Here is a 6,792-nt window from a genome sequence, read left to right as displayed (position 1 = left end):
GTTACTTTCAGTCTCTGAGTCTGCAAGTGCACTGTGCAGGCCTCCCTAGAGCTTGTCGGGTTTAGTTTAGGGTCCCATTTTCATGCGCCAAAGCGTCCCTCTTTTTCCTTCTCAGTATAAATATTCTTCTGAATCCCTTCAATGGAGCTCAATTCTAATCTTCCTTGAAACTTTCTGTCTCTCTTCTGGTCGGGAGCGGCCAGGGCGTAGAGGGTGGTCCCAGCGGGCACAGTGGGTTGCGGGCACAGCAGGCTGCGGCTGGGTGGTAGGTAGCGTTAGCGGCAGAATGTTGACTATCTGAGTATTTACCCTAATTGGCGAGCGAGCAGTTTCCACCTCGGTGTGTGTACTGTGTGTGCTCCCTAGTACACGGGAGTGTTGTGAAGAGTGAGGACTTTGCTCTCCCAACTTCTGTCGATCGACGTGAATATCCTTTACCTGGTGGAGCCCACGTCAAGAGCCTTTCTGCCCGCCAGAAAGCCTTGAAAGAGAAGGAGAACAACCCCTGGAGCAGTCTTACCAATTGATGAAAAAGTTGAATTGTATCTCATTAAGTTCAGCGAGAGCTTTGCTGAAGTGAACAGGAGCACGAATGAGTGGAAGACAGTTGTGGGTGCTGCCATGGTTTTTGTCTCCTTCACTGCTCTCATTCTGATCTGGGAAAAGCGCTATGTGTATGACCCTATCCTGCACACCTTTGAAGGGGAGTGGGTGGCCAAGCAGACCAAGAGGATGCTCGACATGGAGGTCAACCCAATCCAGGGCTTCTCTGCCAAGTGGAACTACTACAAGAACGAGTGGAAGAGATAAGAACCCACCATTCACATATCTGAACCTCACCTTGTTCAGTCATCTCAATGCTGTTCAGCATATTTACTGGAACCTGATATATTGCAGTCCTGATGCTAATAAATGAGCAGTTTACTTGAAAAAAAAAAAAGGAACCTCTGAGAGTCCCAACTTGTTGTTGATCCCTCCTCTGGGCTATAACAGTTTAGCATTTACTATTCTGTGTCCTGTTCTATAGTTCCCTGAGGGGAGGTGCAATGACATATATCTTGCTATGATATAGAGTGGTGCTGAAGAAATATTTCATGAACTGAAAGTTGCATAACTTGACCCTCACCCTTTTAATATCTTAGAACCCTGTTAGAATGAGAACTCACATATGTAAGATTCTCTCAACTTATGAGCAATGAACATGTGTCCAGTATGTTAAGAATAAATTGGTTTTCTTTTTAATTGAGCCATTTAAAAGGTGAACGGAGTTTGTTTAATGGAACCATAAAACAGTCAACAGTTGAATATTAATCTGGCCTCTGCCACTCACTGGCTGTGTGACCCTGGAGAGAATAAATAAATAAATAAATAAATCAGTCAATCAATCAATCAATCAATCAGAAGGTAGAGGAATGTTAAATGAAAACTGAGGTTGCAATCAGTAAATCCAGATGGGGGAATTCTAGTAGATAGTGACCTTGTTTCTTCATCAAATAAGGGGAACAAAGAGACTTTTAATGTGCAATGTTATAGCATCTGATTTGGATCTAATTTGCACAAACAATAAAAAAAGTCATCTACAATAATTAGATACTTTCAACATTAACTAGGTATTTGATGATATTAGTGAATTATATTGAATATAGTGATAAGCTGGTTATGTTTTAATATGTTTTGAAGATATATCTAAAGTATGAGTAAAACTGATATTTGGGGCAGGAAGCTGGGTGGGGGACAGTAGGGAAGTATCAATATGCATAAATTTCATACTCTGTACCCTACACATAGCCTGGCATTTAGATATCATTCAGTTGTTTTAATGAATAAATAAATGACCTAGATCCCCATTCTGGTTTCATCTCTCTTAGTAAATAGCTGCATGATCTCAGGCGGGCAGATTTTCTCTCAGTTTCCTTCTCTGTGAATTAGAGGTTTCTACATTATGATCTCGAAGTTTATTTCCCTATCACCCCCTTTCTGATTATAAACTTAATAACTACTGTAGATGTATGAGTGACTGCAGGGGCTCTTCAGTTCTGGGGTGTCCAAAGAACAAAATGCCACCTAAACACCACCATATCGTGGCAGTGATTTTTTTTGCTGATGCCCCAATTGGTTTTTGGTCAGATACCTTCACAGCCTCACTCCAGCCGTAATGCGCAACATCTCAGAGGCTTCAAACACTGCAGCACTTCTTGATGCTGCGCTGCTTCATGTCATCCCTCCTGCTTCTTGGGGACGCCTCATCATTTTTACAGAAATACACATGCTCTGTTACCTTACCCAGTTATTTCTAGTTCTTATCTCTACAAGTCACAGCCTTTAGGACTTGGCTAAAAGAGGAATGAAACAAAAAAAATACATTATTCATAGTCTAAGATGTATAGGAGAAGAAGCTGGACTTGTTAATATTCTGTTCAGGTACCACTGTGTTCTGGAGGCCTTCTCCTGCTCCCGGCTGGATTCAATGTCCTTATCTTTCCATAACCTTGTGTACCTCTCTATTATTTTTTTGTGCCACATTATTTTCTAAATTTCCATTTATGTGCCTGTCTCTCTGACTAGCTTTAGAGACTTACTGGCAGGAACAGTGTTTTTAATTTTGTTTCTAGCACAGTGCCTGGCACATCTAAGGACTCAGTTTGTTGAATGAATAAAATGAATGAATTTAATTAATCAAACCATGAGTAAAGCAGCAATTCTATCAAGGCCTATTCTTTATCATAAAAACATTTAACTAAATATAATATACTAATACAATAGTTGAATTTTTATTTGAACAACTTATTTGTTTTCTTAGCTGTTTTGAGATGAAATACCTTTAAATTTAATTGCTTACCAAGTGGTTAGAGCAATCACAAATGTGGGAAATGCCCTTGCTTCTTTTTTCAGAGCACTAAAACTACAAGAAGCTGTTGCTATTTATCCATTCATGACCACAGTCTTTTAGAGTGACCAAATGACTTATGAAATTGTCCAAAAAGTTTACCCCTTTTTAATCTCACTGTCTTTTCTTCCACTTTTCTTTTTTTTTCTGTTTTCAGTCCAGCATGTGAGTAACTTGGAAGTTGTCACTCTGTCCTAGCAACAAGTAAAAATTTGAACAAACTAAAAATCAACAACTCTTCTTAGGACCATCAGAGAATTGAGATCAAGGGCAAACTGCTACCACAAAAAAATTGGAGAGAAAGACAGGAAAATCCAGAGTCCAACCTACTGGAGCCGGGACCTACACACAGAAACCTCCGTGCAAACCAGTGCCAGAGCAGGCAGTTTTACTGCACTTGCTCTTTTCTTCTGTTGCTTTCTGAAACATTCTTTCTGGTACTCTCCTTTCTCAGCAAGCTGCTTCAATACCTCAGCTTAGTGGAATTTGTGTGTTTCTTCTGCTGCTTCTAAATTTTTCTGAATTTCCTCCAGGGAAAGATTCTTCTTTAGAAGAAAAAGGGAAAATTTTGGCATAAATTCTTTTGATCAAGGGATGACAACCACCTTAAAAGTTTGGCTTGAGGCACACTTCTTCAGTACTTTCATCTTCATACCAGAAGTACAAACAAAGACAAGAGACTGGCAGTGTATTCTACACAGTCCACCGGCAAGGAAAGCCCCTGTTTTGTCTATGTTTACTATGGTGGAAAACAAAGTACCCAAGCCAATATTAATAATGTTGCACTCCTATAGTTCGTGGGGTTTAAGCTTCTTGTCCAACAATAGCAAAAATTAGTTTTTAAAACTAATTAGTTTAATTAGTTTTAATTAGTTTAGTTAGTTTTATTAACCTATAGGTTTTAGGTTGTAATATTTACTGTCATATGTCATGAAAACTTCTACCTCCTTGATTTATTATGATTCTTATAGACCCCGAAATACAGGACTACAGGATGCCAACAGCCAGAAATTAAAATAGAGGCAGTGAAATGATGTAACCATGGCAATGCATTGGTTCAGCACCAGACCCAAAATGTATGCCCCTGGTTCGGGGTAGGAAGAATGGATAACTCCCCACTCAATCAGAGCATGCTTTGCCCCTCCTCCTTCCTTCCTGTGGCCTTTCAAATCTCTCTAAACTCAACACCTAGAACCTGCCTGTGTGTTAAAGAAACTATTTTACTAGTACCTAATCAATTGGAGGTTTATCAGCATCTAATTGATACAAGGAAAGGAAAATACTCAACTTCACCTCCCTCTAGCCATCCTGTCCCACCTAAGGCTAGGGGAGGGAAGCACTTGTGAAGCTCATGACCTGGAGGCACAGGCTCACTATAAGACTGAGACCTCATCATAGGTCTATAGAACAGCACCTCTTCCCCCACAACTTACTACCACATTATTATTAAGGCTTACTTACTACAGTTCCTTTTACCCCATACATTATGTCCAACTTTCAGCCGAAAATTACAAGGCATACTAAAAGGCAAAACAACAGCAGAAGCCCACACAGTTTATAGAGACAGAGCAAACATCAGAACCAGAGTCAGATTTGTCAGGAATATTGGAATTATTAGACGAGAAATTTTTAAAAATAGATTTTCTTTATTTATTTTTAGAAAGAGGGGGAGGCAGAGAGAAAGAGAAGGAGAGAAACATCATTGTGTGGTTGTCTCTCGCATGTCCCCCACTGGGGACCTGGCCCATAACCAGGCATGTGCCCTGACTGGGAATCAAACCAATGACCTTTTGGTTCACAGGCCGTTTACTCAATCCACTGAGCCACACCAGCCAGAGATAGACCAGAAATTTAAAATAACTATGACTAACATGCTAAGGAGTCTAGGAGAAAAAGCAGACAGCATGCAAAAAGAGGTAGGTAACACAAGCAGAGAGATGGATATTGTAGGAAAGAATCAAAAAGTAATGTCAGAGACCCAAAACACATAAGTAATGTCTTTGATGAGCTCATCAGTACAGTAGTTGAAACAATTGGTGAGCTTATTGACATTTGAGATGAAATGCCTCTAAATTTTATTGCCTACCAAGTGATTAGAGCAATCACAGATGTGGGGAATGCCCTTGCTTCTTTTTTCAGAGCATTAAAACCACAAGAAGCTGTTGCTATTTATCCATTCATGACCACAGTCTTTTAGAGTCACCCAGTGACTTATGAAATTGTCCAAAAAATTTACCTGACAAAATGTCGCAGCTGGCAGACCCAGCAAGGCGGTGACTGTGAAGTGAGGCACTGCGCACAAGGCACCTGGCTGTCCAGGCCACATTCACACGCAGAAAAACCAGGTGAAATTGGGCAGTGAGACAGACCAAGCAACCCAGGGTCCTAGCACCAGAAAATAGAACCTCGGGACGCTGATTGAAAATACTTGTGGGAGTTGAGGAGCAGAGAGAGACTCCCAGCCTCACAGGAGAGTGTGTTGGAGAGACCCATGGAGTCCTAGAACATACAAAAGCCCACCCACAGGGGGATTAGCACCAGAAAGGCCCGGTTAGCTTGGGGAAAGCAGCGGAAGGGACTGAAATCCCACAGAGAGAGAAACATGTGCCATTGTTTCCTCTCAGACCCCACCCCCACATACAACGTCACAACCCAGCAACTGGATTGCCCTGCCCTGGAGAACACCTAAGGCTCCACCCCTCACTACGTAACAGGTACATCCATACCCCCCCCACCCCGCCCCAAAATGGCTCAAATGGAAGTACAAATCAAAGCCCCAGAGCCAATACTTTTAAGTTACCAAGAGATAGCTAACCTATCAGATGCACAGTTCAAAGCACTGGTGATCAGGGTGCTCACAGAAATGGTTGGGTATGGTTGCAAAATAGAGGAAAAAGTAAAGGCTATGAAAAGTGAAATAAAAGAAAAGGTACAGGGAATCTACAACAAAGGGAAGGAAACCAGGACTGAAATTAATGGTTTGGAGCAGAAGGAAGAAATAAACATTCAAACAGAACATAATGAAGAAACAAGAATTAAAAAAAAAAAAATGAAGAGAGGCTTAAGAACCTCCAGGACAACTTTCAACACTCCAACATCAGAATCATAGGGATGCTGGAGGGAGAAGAGGAAGAACAAGAAATCGAAAACTTATTTTAAAAAATAATGGAGGAAAACTTCTCCAATCTGGCAAAGGAAATAGACTTCCAGGAAGTCCAGGGAGCTCAGAGAGTCCCAAAGAATTTGAACCCAAGAAAGCACACACCAAGGCACATCATAATTACATCACCCAAGATTAAAGGTAAGGAGAGAATCTTAAAAAAGCAGCAAGAGAAAAGGAAAGAGTTATGTACAAAGGAGTTCCCATAAGGCTATCAGCTAATTTCTCAAAAACTTTGCAGGCAAGAAGGGGATGGAAAGAAATATTCCAAGTCATGAAAGGCAAGGACCTACATCCAAGATTACTCTGTCCAGCAAAGCTGTCGTTTAGAATGGAAGGGCAGATAAAGTGCTTCCCAAAATAAGGTAAACCTAAAGGAGTTCATCATCACCAAGCCCTTATGATATGAAATGTTAAAGGGACTTATCTAAGAAAAAGAAGATCAAAAATACCAACAGTAAAATGACAACAAACTCCTATCAATAACCAAACCTAAAAAAAACCAACACACCCATGAACTAAGCGAACAACTAGAACAGGGACAGAATCACAGAAATGGAGATCACATGGAGGATTATCAGTGGGGAAGAGGGGACAGTGTGGGAAAAGGTAGAGGGAATAAGAAGCATAAATTATAGGTTCAAAATAGACATGGGGAGGTTAAGAATAGTATGGGAAATGGAAAAGCCAAATAAATTATATGTATGATCCATGGACATGAATCAAGGTGGGGGAATGCTGGTGG

At 40.8% G+C, this 6,792-nt stretch overlaps 1 pseudogene; it reads left to right on the top strand.

Moving 5' to 3' along the window:
- The first annotated feature begins 271 nt into the window (after positions 1-271).
- Positions 272-1,246, top strand: LOC114504160 (annotated as a pseudogene).
- Positions 1,247-6,792: the final 5,546 nt, after the last annotated feature.

The sequence above is a fragment of the Phyllostomus discolor genome, chromosome 8 (genome assembly GCF_004126475.2).
Source record: "Phyllostomus discolor isolate MPI-MPIP mPhyDis1 chromosome 8, mPhyDis1.pri.v3, whole genome shotgun sequence".
Taxonomy (NCBI): Eukaryota; Metazoa; Chordata; class Mammalia; order Chiroptera; family Phyllostomidae; genus Phyllostomus; species Phyllostomus discolor.
This window is presented reverse-complemented; position numbering and strand designations above follow the sequence as displayed.